Below are 20,050 nucleotides of genomic sequence, written 5' to 3'. Positions count from 1 at the left end.
GATCTTCTCGGCTGACCTCCTGCAATTGAAACCCCTCCTGCCCAACTTGCTCTGGGATTTGGGTTTCAAAGTCCTCGGACTCGCCTTGCATTTCAGTGCGCGGTGCATTTCCCACACTAAATGGTTGTGAATCCGGGCACAAAATTTCTGGCTGTTCCATTGACCTTTGAAAGGTGGAAGTTTGTTGGGCTGGGAATAGCTCCTGCGAATACCCCATTGTGTCCTGAGGAAATTCTTCGGACTGGTTATTTGGCAGTTGTGTGCGTGGTGCCGCTGCCAGTTGTGTCAGCTTTGTGCCCACTGGCTCCTTGTAACTGGCTGAGGACTCGGACCTCGTGCGTGATGTGCTGGTGCTGCTTAACCCACTGCTGGACGCTTGAGAGGTCATCCAATTAATTATCTGGTCCTGTTCTTTTGGATTTGTGAGGGTTGATTTCCTGGACAACATGGGCGGTATTGAGTGGGTTTTCTTCGGTGCTCCACTGTGGCCTGTACGTGAACCGTCAGGGGAAACACCTCTTCCCTTGCCCCTCCCTCTTTCACAGGATTTCTTCTTCATTTCACTTATCCTTAAAGTACACGCTGACTGGCAGCAGTACAGTGGCAGTACAGAAATGCTATACAGTGGCGGGTGAGCGGTGTACTACTATTCCCAGCAGCGACACAGAGCACAATGCTTTACAGTGGTGGGTGAGCGGTGTACTACTATTCCCAGCAGTGACACAGAGCACAATGCTATACATTGGTGGGTGAGCGGTGTACTACTGTTCCCAGCAAAGACACAGAGTGGCAGTAAACACAATGCTATACAGTGGTGGCTGAGCGGTGTACTACTGTTCCCAGCAGCGACACAGAGCACAATGCTATACAGTGGTGGGTGGGTGAGCGGTGTACTACTGTTCCCAGCAGTGACACAGAGCACAATGCTATACAGTGGTGGGTGAGCGGTGTACTACTGTTCCCAGCAGCGACACAGAGCACAATGCTATACAGTGGTGGGTGAGCGGTGTACTACTGTTCCCAGCAGCGACACAGAGTGGTAGTAAACACAATGCTATACAGTGGTGGCTGAGCGGTGTACTACTGTTCCCAGCAGCGACACAGAGCACAATGGTATACAGTGGTGGGTGGGTGGTGTACTACTGTTCCCAGCAGCGATACAGAGCACAATGCTATACAGTGGTGGGTGAGCGGTGTACTACTGTTCCCAGCAGCGACACAGAGTGGCAGTAAACACAATGCTATATAGTGTGGGTGAGCGGTGTACTACTGTTCCCGGCAGCGTCACAGAGCACAATGCTATACAGTGGTGGGTGAGCGGTGTACTACTGTTCCCAGCAGAGACACAGAGTGGCAGTAAACACAATGCTATACAGTGGTGGCTGAGCGGTGTACTACTGTTCCCAGCAGCGACACAGAGCACAATGCTATACAGTAGTGGGTGGGTGAGCGGTGTACTACTGTTCCCAGCAGTGACACAGAGCACAATGCTATACAGTGGTGGGTGAGCGGTGTACTACTGTTCCCAGCAGAGACACAGAGTGGCAGTAAACACAATGCTATATAGTGTGGGTGAGCGGTGTACTACTATTTCCAGCAGCGACACAGAGCACAATGCTATACAGGGTGAGCAATGTACTACTGTTCCCAGCAGACACACAGAGTGGCAGTAAACACAATGCTATATAGTGTGGGTGAGCGGTGTACTACTGTTCCCAGCAGCGACACAGAGCACAATGCTATACAGGGTGAGCGGTGTACTACTGTTCCCAGCAGAGAGACACAGAGTGGCAGTAAACACAATGCTATATAGTGTGGGTGAGCGGTGTACTACTATTCCCAGCAGCGACACAATGACCGGGGGACCCTGGCTAGCCTGGCTGGAGAAAGAACTACCCTGCCTGCCTACCCTAAAGCTAAACCCACAGACAAATGGCAGAGAGATGATGTGGATCAGGTATTTATTTACCCAAACCACGTGACCCGTTCGGCCAATCAGAGCGCGTTCGGGTCCGAACCACGTGACCCGTTCGGCCAATCACAGCGCTAGCCGAACGTTCGGGTAACGTTCGGCCATGCGCTCTTAGTTCGGCCATATGGCCGAACAGTTTGGCCGAACACCATCAGGTGTTCGGCCGAACTCGAACATCACCCGAACAGGGTGATGTTCTGCAGAACCCGAACAGTGCCGAACACTGTTCGCCCAACACTACCTACCACCACCGACTGCCCACGTTTCATCACACAATACAATACCCAACACCCCCAAATCCGTTCTATTTTAAAAAATAGGTGGGAAATCCTGCTCCAGGACCCATACCTTCGTCCCATCATCCCACCCACTCCTGCCATTACATTTAGAAGAGCACCCAATCTAAAGAGTCTCCTGGCACCCAGCCGGTTAAGAACACCCATTCCCAACAGTCGCACAGACAACCAATTTACACTCGGATGTTCGCCCTGCAACAACATCAGATGTCTGGCCTGCCCGTTTCTACAAACCACCACTGTCTTCCAATCGCCCACATTTTTCTGATCTGGCCCCTGTCCTCACCTATCTGTTCAACCTCTCCTTCTCCACCGGCATCTTCCCCTCCGTATTCAAACAGGCCACTGTGCTTCTCCTACTAAAGAAATCTTCACTTGACCCTGCTCTGCCATCCAACTACCGCCCAATCTCTCTCCTCCCTTTTGCCTCAAAAATTCTTGAACGCCTGGCCCACCAACGCCTGACCAACTTCCTTAACTCCAACTCCCTTCTCGATCCCCTGCAATCTGGTTTTCGCACAGCCCATTCTACAGAAACCGCCCTCACCAAAGTGGTAAATGACCTCGCCCTTGCCAAAGCCGAAGGTAAATACTCCATTCTGCTCCTCCTGGACCTCTCCTCGGCATTTGACACTGTCGACCACTCCCTCCTCCTCCACTCCCTGCAGCTAATGGGCATTCAGGACCTAGCCTTAGCCTGGATCTCCTCCTACCTCTCCAACCGCTCCTTTACAACATTTTTCAATGGCTCCTCATCCACTCCTACACCCCTCTCAGTTGGTGTTCCTCAAGGTTCCGTCCTAGGACCCCTACTGTTCTCACTCTATACTGCCTCAATTGGCAAAATCATCTCCTCCATGGGCTTCAATTACCACCTGTATGCCGACGACACCCAGATATATCTCCACACCCCAGACCTCTCCTCCTCTACCATGGACAAAGTCTCTGCCTGCCTCACATCCATTTCCTCCTGGATGGCTGCCAGGTACCTGAAGCTTAATTTGGACAAGACTGAGCTTCTAATATTCCCACCCCGCACAGCTGCACCCCTCCCAGATCTGCACGTCACTATTGAAAATACTATAATCCACCCTACCTCCCAAGCCCGCTGTCTAGGCGTTACTCTGTACTCTGAACTTTCCTTTACCGCCCACATCCAAGGTATTGCCAGATCCTGCAACTTCCACCTCCGCAACATCTCCAAGATCCGCTCCTACCTGTCCCCTGACACCACTAAACTCCTTATCCACGCCCTTGTCATCTCCCGCCTAGACTACTGCAATTCTCTTTTATCTGGCCTCCCCTCTAACCGTACTGACCCACTTAAATTGGTAATGAATGCGGCAGGCCGGCAGCCAGACTGATACATTCTTCTCACCGCAGCGCATCTACAACTCCGCTCTGTAAAGCACTACACTGGCTCCCCATCAGCTTTAGGATCAATTTCAAAATCCTGTGCTTTGCCTACAAATCAGTGCACAAGACCTGCCCAGCCTACATCTCTGATCTGGTCCACAGGCACATACCAGCCCGCCCCCTCCGATCCTCCAATGACCTGCGCCTAGTCGCACCACGCATAACTCAGTCACACGCTCGATTGCAGGACTTCACCAGGGCCGCCCCTACTCTCTGGAACTCTCTCCCACCAGCCGTCAGACTCGCCCCCACCTTTAATTTCTTCAAACAAGCTCTCAAGACTCACCTCTTCACGCTCGCATACCCCCTACACCAGCACCATAATATGTTCTGTTAGACCCCCTCTCAAAAGACGCACCTATTGTCTCCACCCCACCCTTTAGATTGTAGGCCTCCAGCAGGGCCCTCCTCCCTAACGTATCCAGCTTGATTATGCAATCTTACTCGCAACCACCCCTCTTGTAGACTCGAACAGTCTCTATTTTGACCTATGACACTGTATTGTTATCAAATCATTTGCATGATCTTGTTTTGTTGTGAGTTTCCGTATGTTCTACCTGTATGTTAACCCATTTATCTATTGTGCAGCGCTGCGTAAGATGTTGGCGCTTTATAAATACAATAAATAATAATAATAATAATCCAACAACACGAAATTACAATACCCAATCAGAAATCAGTTAAATTGCACCTCCAGATATGTCATCTACATTATCTCTTGCCCCTGTCACTTTCAGTACGTGGGCCGGACCACCCAACCAGCACGCAACAGAATTGGACAACACAAAAGAAACATTCTCAAAAACTTCCCACTTCACAGCGTATCAAAACACTTTGGCACCCATCACCACAGTGACCCTACCCTGTTCCGTATCACTCTCATCGAATCCATCTCACAACAACAGCACGACGCTTTTGAAAAACTGAGGGCGAGGGAGATGTTCTGGATTCAAATATTAAAGACCCTCACGCTGGAGGGCCTCAATGAACAGTTAGAAAAGATCCATTGATCATATCCGATTATCATATCTTTTTTTTTTTTTAAACTTAAAGTTTTATTGAAAATTTTCTTATATAAAAATCGAGACAATAACATCAGTATTGTGAAGTTACAATAGAAACTGTGAAAAACATATAACCTATGATCCTCTGGTTACATTTACACCGGATGTGCTGCCGCATATATGACGGGAAGATAACCTAGGGTGTAACCCATATAGACCTCTTGTATGTGGTGCTGGGGACATTATGGACGTAACCAGAGCGTGATGTGGTCACTGAAGTAGACTCTAGGATTAACCTTTTGGGCATATGTCCTAAGTTCTTAATTGGTAACATGTAACATAACAGGTAACGAGTAACATAAACAAAAACCAGGGACCACTTACCCTACTCTCTAGGTTAACTGAGGTGTTACTTATCGGACATGCCTCTAAGCCTGTATTCCATGTCTAGATTGAGATTGGCTAGGTTTAGAATATGGTCAATTTTGGGGGCTGAGCAGTCCTTCCAATTGGATATTATCAGGTGACGCGTGGCACATAGCAAGTGTGTTGCCTGTAGTCTGTGGGGCAGTGGGATTTGATCCATATCAATATTAAGTAGGGCTAATTGTGGAAGGGGTTGTATATCATAACCTATAGTGTTGGAGATTTCTTTGAAAACTGATGACCATACTTGTTTAATTTTAGGGCATAGCCATAAAATGTGGTAGAGTGTACCTGCTTTTCCACATTGTCTCCAACAAAGGTCAGACGACCCCTTGTAGTATTTTGAGAGTTTCGTGGGAGAGTAGTACCAGTCGAGGAAGATTTTTTGTAGTATTTCCCAATGTGCGGTGCATTTTGAATATTTTGCAAGATATCTGGTGGCTTTTTCCCATTTGTCTCTTGACAGGATGGTACCCATTTGGGATGACCAGTGCTGTGTGTGTTTAAGGAGGTTGTCTTGGAATTGGGATGTGAGCTGCTCGTAACATGAGGAGATACCTTTTTTGGCCAGGAGGCCTTTATCGAACAGGGTGTATAATGTTTTGGGCCATAGGGGTGTTTTGTGGACATAGCAGGTTATAAAATGTCTTATTTGGAGGTATGTGTGGAACTCAGTGTTGGGGAGGTTGAATGTCTCCTTGACTTGCTGGAAACTGAGTACCCCTGAGGGCGAGAGTAGTTGTTGGAACTTAAGAACCCCTGCTCTGACCCATTTGTGTATATTGATATTGTCTATTATATTAGTGATACTTTGGATTGGGAGGGGGGGTTTAAAGCTAGCGGAAGGTGGGGATGGAAGTGATATGGCGTATTTCCATGCTTTAATAGTGGCTTGAATGGTGGGATATGGAGGGATTGTTATTTTATTAAATATGCTCCAAGCCAGTAGGAAATGTTTTGGGTCGTTTTCCATGAGTCTGGTCTCAAGGGCTACCCAGAGCGGTGCATTGGTGGTTGACCACCAGTGTTTGGAGATGTCTAGAATGCAGCCAAGGTACAGGGTTTTGATACACGGAACTCCCAGTCCTCCTCTTTTTTTGGGGATGAATAGGGTATTCAGTGCTACTCTATGTTTCTTATGCTTCCATAGGAAAGAGGAGATCAGTGATTGCAGGTTTGATAAGAAGTTGTTGCTTAGGGGAATGTTTACTGTCCTGAATAGGTAGGTTATTTTAGGCAATGTGAACATTTTGAAAGCAGCCAGCCTGCCTGCCCAGGACAACTGGTGTGATGACATGTCTTGCAGTTCCTTTTTGATACTTGTCAATAGGGGGAGGTAGTTCAATTTGAATAAGTTAGACGTTTTGTTAGATAATTTTATTCCCAGATATTGTATGGAGTCTTTTGCCCATGGGAAGGGATAGGAGTCTTTTATTACTTGTTTGTTGGCGGGAGATATGTTAGACCCGAGGATATATGATTTAGTCTGATTAATTTTATAGTAGGAAACTTTGGAGAAGGCTTCTAGATCTTCCATTAGGTGAGGCAGGGATTTGACTGGGTCTGATACCGCTAATATTGTATCATCAGCAAATAAGCCAATTTTGTGGGGTGCGTCGGGGCAAGAGACTCCTTTTATTGCTGTGTTGGAATTGATTTTGACTGCTAAGGATTCCATTATGAGAGTGAAGATAAGGGGGGATAAGGGGCAACCCTGGCGGGTTCCGTTGGTAATATTAAAAGGCTTGGAACTAAAACCTGAGGAGACTACAGATGCCGTTGGATGGGAGTATAAAGCCATGATTCCTGAAGCGATATTACCTATTAGGCCGAATCTGTTGAGCGTTTCTTTTAGGAATCCCCAGTGCACCCTATCGAATGCCTTCTCTGCATCCAAAGAAAGATACAGAGAAGGCACTCGATTTATCTCAGCAAATCTAAGAATGTTTAAAAACCTCCTTGTTCCGTCGCTTGCTTGCCTACCTTTGGTGAATCCCACTTGCTCTTTACCTATTATTTTTGGCATAATGTTTAGTAATCTTGAGGCAATAATTTTCGCGTACAATTTGGTATCACCATTTAAAAGGGAGATGGGTCTATAGTTGGAGGTGCTACTCGTGTCCCTCCCAGGTTTAGGTAGGACGATAATTTTTGCTGCCAGGTATTCTTGTGGAATGTGACCTGTTTGAAGGAAGGAGTTGAAAAGGCCCGTTAATTTAGGGGCTAGAGTGTTTTTGAACGTTTTATAGTATTCGTTGCTATAGCCATCCGGGCCCGGGGCTTTGTTGTGTTTCAAGGAGTTTATTCCTGATAGGACTTCTTCTAATGTGATTGGGCTATTTAGGAATGTTAGATCGTCAGGGGAGATTTGGGGTAGTGAGATATTATCTAGGAATTTTGATATTGTTTTGTTTGAGGGTTGTGTAGTATCTGGGTCTTTTTTAAGATTGTACAGGGAGCTATAGTAGTCACTAAATGCGTCAGCTATTTCTTTAGGGTTATAGGTGGGTTTCTTTGTAAAAGGGTGTATAATCATTCTAATGTTTGTTTTGGCTTGTTTCTGTTTGATTATGTTGGCTAATTTTTTACTAGCTTTATTTCCTTGTGAGTAGAAATGCAATTTTGATCTTTTAATGAGATGTTCGTGTTCTCCTTGTAGGAGTAGTTTCAAATCTTGCCTTCGTTTGAAAAGGGAGTATGAGGTCTGGGGGTTATTGGAGGATTTGGCCACTTTTTCTAGGGCTTCAATATCTTTTAGGATATTATTTAAATTTTCTATGTGTTGGCGTTTTTTTTGGGCACCTAATTTGATTAAAACACCTCTTACATTAGCTTTGTGAGAAGCCCACAGAGTAGCATCTCCAACCTCTCCATTATCGTTAAATAGAAAAAATTCTCGTAAGGTGTCCTTGATCAACTGTTTGTTTTGTTCTGAGTGCAGTAGATTAGAGTTCAGCCTCCATGAGGGTCTGTCTGGGCCTAGGCCCCCAAGTATAATACACATAATGACTGGAGCATGGTCAGACCATGTGATGTTGTGTATCTTTGCGCTTTTAACATTTTGTAGAATGTTCTTCCCTACAATGAGGTAGTCTATTCTCGACCATGACTTGTGGACGTTTGAGTAGTATGTAAAGTCTCTGTCATTGGCGTTCAGGACTCTCCACACGTCGAAGAGTTGTTCTGTGTGAAGGGTTTTCTTCAGCGAAGGAGTTCTTGTCCGGAGTGGGTTAGTGGCATCCATCTTATTGTCCGCGCATATATTTAGGTCGCCTCCTATTATAAGATCTCCTTGTTGTATGAGTTTTAATTTTCTAAGGGTGGTCTTTAGGAAGTTTAATTGGTTAGTGTTTGGGGCATATATGTTTGCAAGAGTTGATTTATGATTGTTGATCGCACATATTATAAACATGTATCTCCCTTGCGAGTCTTTAATTACTTTGTGAATCTGTACTGACAAGTTTTGTTTAAAGGCGATCAAAAGGCCTCTCTTCTTTTTGCGGAAGTTATTAAACGTGGTGTGGTGGAATCCTGGGAGGGAGCAGTAGTGTTGATGTTTGTCCAGGAGATGCGTTTCTTGAAGCATAATGATGTCCGTGTTCAGTCTTTGTAGCTCTTTGTTTAAGGAGAATCTCTTAATAGGAGAGTTAAGTCCATTAACATTTAATGTGGTAACGGTTAGCGCCATTTTTCATATGTCCGGGATGGCTTTGATGTTGGTTTGTAATGTTTATAAGACATGCAGGCGGTTAAGCGTCGTTTTGTGGGGTAGTCAAAGGTTTTGTGAGAGAGGAGACATAGAGAAGGTAAGTGGCCCATAGAACTTGAACTAGAACGAAACAAAAAATAAAATAAAAACCAAAACTGTGGCATATTTGATGTGCCTTAAAGAGACACTGAAGCGAGACTAAATCTCGCTTCAGGTCTTATATATAGCAGGGGCACGTGTGCCCCTGCTAAAACGCCGCTATCCCGCGGCTTAACGGGGGTCCCTTCACCCCCAACCCACCCCCCGCAAACCTGGGTCGGAAAAAAGGTCGCTGGACCTGATCTTCCTGGAGGCAGGGCTAACAGCTGCAGCCCTCCTCCAGTCGCGTCTATCAGACGCGCATCGCCGCCTCTCCCCCGCCCCTCTCAGTGAAGGAAGACTGAGAGGGGCGGGGGAGAGGCGGAGGTACGCGTCTGACAGACGCGCATGGGGCAGGGCTGCGGCGGTTAGCCCTGCCCCAACCAGGAAGCGCTCCCCCGCTGCTCGGAGGGGGTTTGGGGGGACAGGGACCCCCGTTAAGCCGCGCTATAGCGGCGTTTTAGCAGGGGCACGCATGCCCCTGCTAGCTATGAGGTCTGAAGCGAGATCTATTCTCGCTTCAGACTCTCTTTAAGGAGCTGTCACCGAGGTGTAGGTGGGTGACACTCTGGGTGGGGTAAATGTACTGCAGTAACAAGACTGCAATCTCAGGCAGCAGCGGCCTTTGAGGGGAGGCTGACGCGACGATCTTTCTGCTAGAGCATCCGTCTGTCTTTCATTTATTATGCCTGCCTTCCTTGTATTGAGCATGTGGAGTGCCATATCCCCTGCTGTTGGGGGTTGGGCTGTCCAGCTTGATTTTCCAGCTTTTAATCAACTTAACCCCATCTTCGACTGAGGTAATAACATGTGTGGTGTTGCTTCTGGAAATAATTAGTTTGAGGGGGAATCCCCATTTGTAATTCACCTGGTGGTTTCTTAGAGTTTGAGTGACTTGTTGCATTGAGCGTCTAAATTTTAGGGTGGCTTGTGAGAAGTCAGGGTAGATTTGGATGTGTTTGTAGTGCTCATTTAATGCGTTTTGCTTCTGCATAGCAAGTAGGATTGCCTCTTTTATATGGTAGAAGGCTAACCGGACGATGATGTCTCTTGGGGAGGTAGCAGGCAGGTGTTTGGGTTTTGGCACCCTGTGGGCTCTCTCGATCATGATGTCTCGTTCTGGGGTACCTGGAATCAGGGTTTTGAACAGTTTGTGTAAATATGGCTTGATCTGGTCACCTGATATCTGTTCCTCAACCCCTCTTATTTTAAGATTCTGTCTCCTGTTGCGATCTTCCATATCTATGAGCTTGAGTTTGATCTGACTGACATCCTCTGTGTTTTCATCTAACGTGTCAACAACCTTGTCGTGTTCCCTTGTGATGATACTGATCCTGTCCTCCACTACAGATAATCTGTCTCTCATGTCTGTTATTGAGAGCTGTACTGTTGTGGACAGTGAGGCAAAGTCTCTAGCTATTGAGTCTTTCAGCATCAGAAGCATGCTTTTCATGCTATCATGCGTGAGAGCCTGCTCTGATGACGGTAAATTCTCTAGTGAGAGAGAGTCTGAGAGAGCGTTCTGGCTACTGACCTCGGATCCTGCAGATGGTGTGTGCTGCGAGCGCTCTGTCAGCCTGGGGCGAGACTTGACCGGGCTTTCGGAGGCAGGAGAGCTGGAAGGAGGAGAAGCGCCATCCGGGTGCTCTGCTTCTTCTGCTGATAGCGGAGTTCTACCAGTGTTCTGTGGTATGGGGTCCCGTGCTGAGTCTGGTGAGGTGTGGCTGTGAGCGGGAGGGAGAGCCGCGGCGCCATCTTGGATGTTGGTTGCCGAGCGGAGCGGCCGCTCCTTGAAATAATCCGTAAGTTTCTGTGGCTTTCCGGAACCCATTTTTCTTTTTCTTGTTGCCTCTAGGTCCATCGGCAACTCCCCGCTGTCTAGGGACATTTGGAGCTTTGTTAGGCAGATTAGAGCCGGTATGAGAGGAAAAGCAGGACGGAGCTCTGTCTTACTGCGTCCTACTCCATACGCTGCAGGCCACGCCCCCCCTATCATATCTTTTTTGTCGCCTCTTTTATCATCCTTGCTTTTAGTACTAATTTTATTCAGCCTAATATTTATTGCAAAATTGTTTTTGTAGGCATTTTTATGTTCTTTGTTGCTTATTTTGTTCTCTTTTTCCCTAATTCTTCTATGATAATATTTGCATACAAGAAAATAGAGACTAACAGCCGTACCAATGTGAAATCCTTTTATCACATCATCATGTATAACATAATGTTTGCATGTACATATTGGTTGTTTGATACTCCCTCTTATGATATTTATTGCATTGCTGATTACTTTGAGAAAATGTATGTTTTTTTTTATATATATTAATCCTTCTTTTTTCCCGTTTTTATACACCCCTCCTTTTTATACAACCTTTGTCTATATATGTGGCCATAGAATCATCTGACTATGTTGAGCAAGTCTCTTATGCAATAGAAGTACATCCTTTCACTACACTACCAGTACTGCCCACTAGATGCTGCTAGTGTATTGAAATAAAGAGCTATCTACCTTGTTAGAGATAAACAATCACAGTTTTTTTATATAAACAATTTTATAATTTAAGATGAATATCCTTTCTTCTTGAACACACTATCTGGCTTATTATTGCCTTTTTAATCCTTTTTCTACCCTACAATCTGACTTCAAATACCTATAAAGTCTGTCCTGGCTACTTGCCCACACACAATATGGCGCAGGACTCCTCCACACATGCGCAGTTACAGAGCTCTGGTCTCACGCCTTTGCCGCCGGGCGGAAATGACGGAGCGCCTTCTCCTTCTCCTTCCCAATGCGGAAGTTATGATGCATGAACGCGTCCTATCCTGCCCTGAATGCGTCGCCATGGTAACACAACGGCGCATCCCGATGATGCGCAATGACGGCGCGAACTATGCCAGTGTGGCTGCAACTGGCCCGCCCAGCCTGCAAGTGATTGGGGGCGGTCTGTTTAGTATTTAAACAGCAGGTTAGTAGCACCTAGGCACAAAGGCGCTAGGTGTGATTCTGACACTCTGCTGGTAAGTTCTATATATTATTTTTTATCTAGATCTGCCTATCTCTTAACCTCCTTTTACATAACTTCTATCCCTACACTGATTGAAATAATTCCTCCTCCACCTTACGGTTTGTTTTTCCAAAAACATGTACATATGGCTTTCACTATCACTATACCTAATCCCCACTACAGCACCCACTGGTTTTACCCACACCAGCCAGCCTCAAATGCCCCCCCCCCCCCACCCCATGCTCCCTCCCTCCTCCTTTTATGTCCACATTACACCTTGCACTCACCCTCCCCCCGGCCAACCAAATCCTATTTTTATCTCCTTATAAACACCCCCCCCCCCCCTGTCCTCAGTATTAACCCCCTGTTCTCTTCACTAATAATTCCTATTTAACACTCATTCCAACAAAAAAAGTGTTTGAATATACATTCTGCCTGTTTGATCACACACAAATATGTGCCTTTTTGTGCCTTTTTGTTCCTAATAGTGTACTCCTATCTCCATTGCCTGATGAAGCGGGTTTAAACCTGCAAAACGCGTTGTATAAAAATTCCTGGAGTGTACCAATAAATTTACTGTTGTTCAACTACACAGTTTCTTTGTGTCTGCTTGAGGGAGGTAAGTCCACCACTGCCTCCTAAGCACTTTTTAATATTTTAAGTACTGTTTTTATTCTTTTGGTGCCTCTGTTCATTTCATAATATAATATCTGTATCCTGAACCTCACAGCTAATTTCAACTTCTATAGACGGCACTGAAGATCATTATTTGATGGGGCAGCTGTACAAACAGATTGCAGATCTTAAAATCTTCATTCAAGTGGTCCAAAGGGGTCATCTCCAGCTTGGTGGTCAGCTTCAGAATCCTACCAGAGCCTCTATTCTGGTGTTCCCTGTTACCACTCCAGATCATGAACCCGAGTTTCCTCCAGTTCATGATCAAGAGTGGTACAGATTGGAGACTATAGCATTCTGGGACACGTCTTTGTCTCCTATTCTTCTCAATATAGCTGAGAACGTAAACTAAAGACACAGTTAAAGCAAATCTTAAGTGAGAAATCCCCTTCAGGTTTAATACATTCCTATGTAGAGCGAAGGTTCTTGATACCATGGAGCCTTCCTGGTCCTCAGACCATCATTCCCGCACCATCCCTGATTGAAGTTATTTGACCTTCTAGGTTGAATATCTCTTTGGCACTCCTTGAGTAGCCTTTGGAACAACTCACATTCCAGAGTAGTTCTGAAAGCGAGTGCCTTCATACTGCACATGCCCAAGCCCAGACTTGTATAAGCACACTTTGGATGTGAATGTTTTTGGAAGTAATCAGGAATGTGAGTAGTTCCAAAGGCTGCCTGAGGAGTGTCAATTTTCTTTAACATAACAGGTAAACTAACTTCAATCGGGGACAGAGCAGGAATCAGGGCATGAACTGAGGACCGGGAAGGCTTCATGGTATCCCGAGACTTCCCATTACATAGGTATATATGAAAGCTCAAGTGAGTATCTTCACTTCAGATTCACTTTAAAGGTGGAAGAGTAATTTCCCCTTTTAAAGAGGAACCCCAGGCCTGGTTACTTTGCTTGGTCATCAGGCCTGGTTACTTTGCTTAGTCACTAGGCCTGGTAACTTTGCCCGGTCACCATGCCTGGTCATGGAGCAATGTCCCATTGTGGTGAGCAACATTACTTATTTATCTGGAGCATTCAGTGAAATATACAATGGTCCAGGCAGAGCAGCCTCAGGTGAATCAGAGTTTTGTTCACTGTATCAGGGAAAATATCTGGTAGAATATCAGATTTTCAGTGTTGCAGTGGAGACAGTCTTTAGATTAACACTGCTCTAAAGCACCGATTCAGGCTCAGTCTATCAGTAGAGCTAAAAGACAAGCTTGCCCAATGCCCATGTAATCCCTTAGACCCTAAAAAATTTCATACAGCTATTGATTCAATCAATCTAAGTGGAAAAAGGGTGGTCATTAGGGAGCACCCCGATCTTTGTGTAATCCTTCACCCTCTTGTTTACCACTCCTAACTCCCAGTAGACCCCCACTTTTGGCTTCAGTTACGCCAGAAAAATGCAACTAGAGCAGGCCTGGCCGGACCATTGGCATGATTTTCTCACACATTGTAAAATCTTTACATGTAAAAATATTAAATTCATTTTAACAATTTTTTTTATAATAATTATTTTACTAATAATCTTCATTGGGGGAATTTCTTACTAATTGGCTGGTTTTTCCTTTCATTATAATTAATGATAACCGCTACGTTAGGTAAGAGACACTCTTGGGGATTACAAGGGATATATATTTGAGCGAGAGTCCTGGATTGCTTCAATGAGCATCTGCTGAGATCTCGTGTGGGAGAGAATTACGTTTCAGGATGGTCAGAACACAATATTCATTACTAAACCTTCTTTATCTGTGCTGCTTACAGATACAAACTTGCGTGACTGAAACAAAGGAGATGCAAAGCTGTATTTGGGCAATTATCTGAGTTACCCATCCATGGTAGATCTGAGCTTCTTTCCCTTGAAGTGGAAATCCACAGTTTGGAAAAACACAATCCCCTCAGTTCATCTATTCAGCACAAGGTTTGTAAGAGCATCAAGGGAATACTGATTCCTAGATCTTAAAGACCTGAAGAAACAGCGGGATAGTGACAACTACCTGCAATCCTCATCCAAGGATTACAAAAAAAAGGGAAAAGATCTACTGACCTCAGCTACCTGAGGCTTCCTCCAGCCCCGGCAGCCGATATGTCCCTCGTCACAGCTTCAGTGTCCCAGGATCCCCTCCACTGAAGAGGCCGACCTTCCCCAGGTCTCCATCTTCTGCGTCTGCGTGAGCGCCTTTCGCGATCATGTTAACATGGCCTAGAGCATTCTGCGCAGACGCAGAACTATGGCATGTGTGCAGAAAGCTCCAGGCCACGTGAACGCAATCACAAGCGGTGCTCACACAGGCTCAGAACATGCCGACCTGCAAGGTTGGCATCTCCAACAGAGGGGATCCCGGGACACTGGAGCTGCGACGAGGTACATATTGGATTTTTCTTTTTTACATTTCCTCAGACATTCCCTTTAAAGGATACCCGAAGTGATGTGTAACATGATGAGATAGACATGTGTATGTACAGTGCCTAGCACACAAATAACTATGCTGTGTTCCTTTTTTCTTTCTCTGCCTGAAAGAGTTAAATATCAGGTATGTAAGTGGCTGACTCAGTCCTGACTCCGACAGGAAATGACTACAGAGTGACCCTCACTGATAAGAAATTTCAACTATAAAACACTTTCCTAGCAGAAAATGGCTTCTGAGAGCAAGAAAGAGATAAAAAGGTTCAATAGTTTATAGATTTTATCTCTGGCATACTTAAATGAATGTGTCATTGAGCAAAAACAATAAAACAGTTAAAACTTAAAAAGTAGATTTAAACATAAAATAAAACTGTAGAATATCTTAAAAAGTCATTTTTAGGAGAAGGAAGATAGATACAATCATCTATTTCATTAGTTTATTTTCGCTCGGGTGTCCTTCAAGGAGTGAGGATACAGAATCCCACTATACATACATACATACATACATACATACAATAGCAGGGTTGGAGAACAAACATGCAGGAGGAGCTCGGAGAGATTACGAAACAAACGAAAAATGTTGATTTCAGAACAATGTATCTCCTTTTCGATGTCTAGTGTATGTAAGCTGTTTTCTAAATTTTGGCAGTAAGCAGAAATAAGTCTGATAAAGGCTTCACAGCCAAAAGCTTACTGCATTTTTTCTAAGTTAGTAAATAAATGGTATCATCCTGATTCAAAATTTCTTGTTAGATCTTAAAGCAAATTTGAGCTGTGAAAAAAAAAATTAAAAGTTGGATTCTTAGAAATGGGCGTGGCCATGCGGTGAGTGGGCGTGGCCATGGGTGGGGCCAAATGTACATGAACTTAGCAGCGGTGTAAGCTACGGATAACGGGCCTGCCCATCGAAATATTGGACGGAGCCCCCTGTCCTTTATTTCGATCATTTACAATCAGTATAGGCATAGATCAAAGATGTATACGCACATACAATTTTGATTGGTCAATCACTGACCCCCAATTTCCCACCCCCGTGCAGTAAGTGGGCCAACAGACAATGAATTTTATGAACAGAGCTAAAATTGGCTAATCAAAATTGTATGTGTGTACCAGGCTTTACAGCTAATACTGTACATACTGAAAGTAGCAGGGATCAGCATACAATACAGCTGGTTTACAATCAATAAAGGCACAGAGTAACACCTTACACTGTACACACTGGAGGTAAATCAGCACACAGTGCAAGCACTAGAGAACAGCGTATACTGTACATACTGTAGGCAGCAGAATTCAGCACACTGCAGCTAGCGTGCCAAAAATATGACGATCACGTTGTGTGGCGTGCTTATCGCGCCGCACCAAAAAATGGGTGGGCCATGGACCAGAATATAGGTGTGGTAACGGGTGGAGACAAATTTACATGAACCTAGCAATGGTGGGACATCAGATTAGGACAGTGGTGGCGAACCTTTAGGAGGCCGAGTGCCCAAACTGCAACCCAAAAGTCACTTACCGGTATCTATCGCAAAGTGGCAACAGCAATTTAAACTAAATACTGTACAAACGTTTTAACTCATACATGAACATTATGGAAAATCCAAGTTGAAAATAAACTGTGAAGATAAACAATTTCATCCATCCTACTCCTGAAAAATGTATTCAATTTTTTAGAACCTCCCAGTTTTATTTTCTGTTTTAAAACGCTAAAAAAGTAGGTTTAATGCTATTGTCTCATATGATAAGGATTCAGCTTTTCCCATAGTCTCGCAGTTAGCAATCATGTGACCCCCAACAAGACATATTCAGCAATCATGAGGCCCCCAACAAATCAGGAGGCCCCCAACAAGACAAATTCAGCAATCATGAGGCCTCCAACAAATCATGAGGCCCCCAACAAGACAAATTCAGCAATCATGAGGCCCCCAACAAGACAAATTCAGCAATCATGAGGCCCCCAACAAATCATGAGGCCCCCAACAAGACAAATTCAGCAATCATGAGGCCCCCAACAAATTATAAGGCTCCCAACAAGACAAATTCAGCAGTCATGAGGCCCCCAACAAATCATAAGGCTCCCAACAAGACACATTCAGCAGTCATGAGGCACATAAATAGACAGCATTTCACATAAATAGGCAGAATGCCCCCTTAATATGGTAGCCCCCCCAAGTTAGGTAGTGAGTGACAGGGACCCCCAGGTTAGCTAGTGAGTGACAGGCGCCTCCAGTTAGGTAGTGAGTGACAGGGACCCCGATAGTGAGTGACAGGGAGCACCTTTAGGTAGTGAGTGAGTGCCAGGGAGCCCCTTTAGGCAGTAATTGAGTGCCAGGAAGCCCCTTTAGGCAGTGAGTGAGTGCCAGGAAGCCCCTTTAGGCAGTGAGTGAGTGCCAGGAAGCCCCTTTAGGCAGTGAGTGAGTGCCAGGGAGCCCCTTTAGGCAGTGAGTGAGTGACAGGAAGCCCCTTTAGGCAGTGAGTGAGTGACAGGAAGCCCCTTTAGGCAGTGAGTGAGTGACAGGGAGCCCCTTTAGGCAGTGAGTGAGTGACAGGGAGCCCCTTTAGGCAGTGAGTGAGTGACAGGGAGCCCCTTTAGGCAGTGAGTGAGTGACAGGGAGCCCCTTTAGGGAGTGAGTGAGTGACAGGGAGCCCCTTTAGGGAGTGAGTGAGTGCCAGGGAGCCCCTTTAGGGAGTGGGTGCGTGCCAGGGAGCCCCTTTAGGGAGTGGGTGCGTGCCAGGGGAGCCCCTTTAGGGAGTGAGTGAGTGCCAGGGAGCCCCTTTAGGGAGTGAGTGAGTGCCAGGGAGCCCCTTTAGGGAGTGAGTGAGTGCCAGGGAGCCCCTTTAGGGAGTGAGTGAGTGACAGGGAGCCCCTTTAGGGAGTGAGTGAGTGACAGGTAGCCCCTTTAGGGAGTGAGTGAGTGACAGGTAGCCCCTTTAGGGAGTGAGTGAGTGACAGGTAGCCCCTTTAGGGAGTGAGTGAGTGACAGGGAGCCCCTTTAGGGAGTGAGTGAGTGCCAGGGAGCCCCTTTAGGGAGTGAGTGAGTGCCAGGGAGCCCCTTTAGGGAGTGAGTGAGTGCCAGGGAGCCCCTTTAGGGAGTGAGTGCGTGCCAGGGAGCCCCTTTAGGGAGTGAGTGAGTGACAGGGAGCCCCTTTAGGGAGTGAGTGACAGGGAGCCCCTTTAGGGAGTGAGTGAGTGACAGGGAGCCCCTTTAGGGAGTGAGTGAGTGCCAGGGAGCCCCTTTAGGGAGTGAGTGCATGCCAGGGAGCCCCTTTAGGGAGTGAGTGAGTGACAGGGAGCCCCTTTAGGGAGTGAGTGAGTGAGTGACAGGGAGCCCCTTTAGGGAGTGAGTGAGTGACAGGGAGCCCCTTTAGGGAGTGAGTGAGTGACAGGTAGCCCCTTTAGGGAGTGAGTGAGTGACAGGTAGCCCCTTTAGGGAGTGAGTGAGTGACAGGGAGCCCCTTTAGGGAGTGAGTGAGTGCCAGGGAGCCCCTTTAGGGAGTGAGTGCGTGCCAGGGAGCCCCTTTAGTGAGTGAGTGAGTGAGTGAGTGAGTGAGTGACAGGGAGGCCCCCTCTCTAGCCGCCGCCGCCGCCGGCGCTCCCCCCCCCCCCCCCCTACCTCTCAGCAGACCTCAGGATCAGCGGCGACCCGACCAGATGTACGAGCGGGCGCTGGACGCACCCGCTCGATATGCGGAAGTGATGTCACTTCCGCATATCAGTGCGGGCGCTGGGTCCTAGCGCCCGCACGATTGGTCGCCGGCTCACCGCCTGATCCTGAGGTCTGAGACGCGGCGGCGGCGGCTGGAGGGAGCCGCTGACAAAGGGGGCAGCGGCGGCCGGGAGATCCGTGGCACCCCAGGAAAGATTGGGGGCACGTGCCCCCCTAAAACAGGGCTAGCGACGCCCCTGTCACTATGTAATAAAAACTTGTAGTATACTGTAACATGATATATATATATATATATATACACAAAACATCACTTCCTGGTTAGCGGCCATGTTTTTGTTTGTAAACACTGCCTAAAACTGGCGATTAAAAGCCAGGATCGTGGCGGGGAGTGGTGGAAAAGGCAAAGAGGGGTCCAGGAGAACATAATGAATAGAATAGTATGCTTTTTATTGTAAGAAATTGACCGTACAGATTCTCTTTAACTACCTGCGGACCGGCATAGTATAAATCTACAGCAGGCAGGGGGCGCTGCGGTTCTGACCGGACATAAACTCTACGTCGCATTCACCGCGCGCCCCGCCGCTTTGTCCCCGCTGCAATGGGCTGCCCTGCCGCCTCTATGACGGCAGAGCACTGTGAGCTGGGCAGGAGCCGTTTTCATTGGCTCCTGGCCCTGTCATTCATGTAAGCCATTCCCATTGGCTTACATGGAGTGACAGGGTCAGGAGCCAATGAAAGCGGCTCCTGACCGGCGCACAGAGCTCTGCCGTCGTACCGATGGCAGAGAGAGCAGCCTGCGGTGGGGACAGAGTGACGTGGCCAGCGGGAGCGGCAGATTTTAGCGGTGATTCGTCAGGAAGCGGCAGTTTACTGTACCAGCACCCTATGGTCCTTAAGGGGGCAGAGGGTGCTGGTACTCAAGTAGTCAAGAAATCCACTTCAGGCTTGATACTTACCTACAGGAAGACTGGATACTGTAGAGCATTCCCATTCCTCCATGCAGTTCAACATTCCTTTACTGTACAATCAGTGGCCTAACAATAGACCTTGCAAGGGATGCAGCCACGGGGGGGGGGGGGGGGGGGTCAGATGCCACAGGGGGGCCTATCCTGGGAAACTGAAAACTAAGGGCGAGGACAGAAAATACTTTCTGCTCGCGGCACAATTGTTCTAATGACTTCATCTGCTCAGCCACTGGTAAGGATTCATACAAAGTTTTGCAGACAAAGATTTGTAGACAGTCCCTATTCAGTGCTCAGCAGGGTCTTGTGTACAGCCGCCCCAGCCTCTCCATCCCTCCCCAGTTGCTGTGTACTGTAGTGATGCTTGAGGAGAATGGGCATGG

This window comes from Hyperolius riggenbachi, chromosome 3 (genome assembly GCF_040937935.1).
Source record: "Hyperolius riggenbachi isolate aHypRig1 chromosome 3, aHypRig1.pri, whole genome shotgun sequence".
Lineage (NCBI taxonomy): Eukaryota > Metazoa > Chordata > Amphibia > Anura > Hyperoliidae > Hyperolius > Hyperolius riggenbachi.
This window is presented reverse-complemented; position numbering follows the sequence as displayed.